This window comes from Sapajus apella, unplaced genomic scaffold (assembly GCF_009761245.1).
Source record: "Sapajus apella isolate SASKATOON/1434 unplaced genomic scaffold, GSC_monkey_1.0 scaffold109, whole genome shotgun sequence".
Lineage (NCBI taxonomy): Eukaryota > Metazoa > Chordata > Mammalia > Primates > Cebidae > Sapajus > Sapajus apella.
This window is the reverse complement of record NW_022437049.1, coordinates 2606676-2608875: the sequence shown is the minus strand read 5'-3', so window position 1 is coordinate 2608875 and position 2200 is coordinate 2606676. Positions and strand designations below refer to the sequence as shown.

General features: G+C 47.4%; 1 pseudogene; it reads right to left on the bottom strand.

Moving 5' to 3' along the window:
- Positions 1-274: 274 nt before the first annotated feature.
- On the bottom strand, positions 275-1330 carry LOC116537321 (annotated as a pseudogene).
- Between the last annotated feature and the right edge of the window lie 870 nt (positions 1331-2200).

Genomic DNA, 2200 nt, shown 5'->3' with positions numbered 1-2200 from the left:
AGGGTCTCACTCTGTTGCCCAGGCTGAAGTGCAGTGGTGCAATCAAGGCTCATTGTAGCCTCAACCTCCCAGTTTCAAGCAATTCTCCTGCCTCAGCCTCCAGAGCAGCTGAGCCTGCAGGTTTGTGCCACCATACTCAGCTAATTTTTATTTTACTTTTTATAGATATGAGGTCCCATCATGTTGTCCCAGTCCATCTTAAAATATGGCTGCTTTAATTGCAGATCAGATTAAAAGGACAACACGCACCCCCTCCAGCTAAAATCCTGTTGCAGCCTAGACAGTGAAATGGTATGACATCAGACTTTAAAATTGCAGCTCTTTTTGGATCCCCCAAAGAGTATCTGCACTCTTCTTCAAACGGGCCTCTTCCTCGGGAGACAGAGTCACAGAGTCACCTTCACAACGTCTGAGATTCCATTCTGTCCCAAAAGGCAAGGAACACTAAGGAATAAATCATCCTTTATTCTATAGAGACCCTTAATCATGATGGAAATTGGGTGCACTCGCTTAAGATTCTTCATTATAGTCTCTGCCAAATCTGCCACAGAGAGTCCAATGGCCCAGGAAGTGTAGCCTTTGAGTTTGATCACCTCGTAAGCACTCTCGACCATCTGCTTGTGAACCTCTTTCCACTGTTCCTTACCTGTATCAGTACCTAAATCTGGGTGCAGAATCTTCAGGGAGACACCAGCAACATTCACTCCACTCCATACAGGCACACTGGAATATCCATGTTCCCCAAGGACCCACCCACGATAGCTTAATCGGTGAACTCCCAGCCTTTCCCCCATCAGGTAACAGAATTGGACTGAATCCAGATTGCAACCACTTCCAATAACATGGTTTTTGCGAAAGCCACTTATCTTCCAAGTCACATAGGTCAAGATATCCACTGGATTTGAAATAATAAGCAACTTGCAGTTCGGGCTGTATTTTACAACATTAGGAATGATGAATTTAAAGATGTTCACCTTACACTGGACCAAATGAAGACGGCTTTCTCCCTCTTGCTGACGTGCCCCAGCATGATAATGACCAGCTTGGAATTAGCAGTTACACTGTAGTCTTTGCCAGAGACAATCTTTGGTGTTCTAAGGAAAAGGCTGCCATGTTGGAGATCCATCATCTCTCCTTTCAATTTGTCTTCCATGACATCAACAAGAGCAAGTTCATCTGCCAAGTCCTTTATTAAGATACTGATGGCACAGGCCATGCCAACAGCACCAACACCAACAACTGTAATCTTATTCTGGGGGATCTGTTCTTCCTTTAGATGATTATGAATCAGCTGATCCTTGAGAGTTGCCATATTAGACTTGGAACCAAAAGGAATCAGGAATGCATGTTAGGTGGGTGGGGGGGGGGGGGGGGGGCATACGGCAACGAGATCTGGACTCAGCAGCAGCGGCTCCAGCACTGTGTGTATTTAAATATATACTGGGCTCACGCTGGGATTACAGGCATGAGCCACTGTACCAGACTGTGTGTGGGGGGTGGGCGAGGAGGGTGTATTTAGAGACAGGGTCGGTCTTGCTCTGTTGCCCAGTCTGGAATGCAGTGGTGCAATCACAGCTCACTATAACCTCAAACCCCTGGGCTCAAGTGACCCTCCCACCTCAGCCTACAGTTGTGCACCAGCTAATATTTTTTAAAAAAAAATTATAGAGGTGGGGTCTTGCTATGTTGCCCTGGATAGAGTACAGTAACTACTCACAGGCACAATTATGGCACACTGCAGTCTTGAACTCCTGGGCTCAACTCCCTCCTCACCGTACCAAAGCACTGGGATTACAGGTATGGGCCGCAGTGCCTGGCTACCTCATTCTTATTTTGACAGGATCCCTCCCTGGCAGCGCTGGGAATAGGCAGAAGCAGGGTGAGGTGGAAGCAGGAGGAGCAATCAGGACGCTTCCAGGGCGTCCCAAGCAAGATCTGATGGTGGTCTGCACCAGGGTGGCAGAAGCAGACAGGGAGGTGGGGTCTGAGAGAGTTAAGAATGTCTCCAAAGTGTATGGCCTGAACACCTATAAGAGTGGAGCTGCCGCTTACTGATGGAAATGGTTAATTGGGAAAAATCAAAAGTCTGTTTTGTGATTTGACTAAATGGGAGAAGAACGATGATGGTGCAGAAGGAGAAGTCAAGGACAGCATCTAGATTCCCAAAGGAGGCAGGGGTCTACTTCTGGCCTTGGCAGAG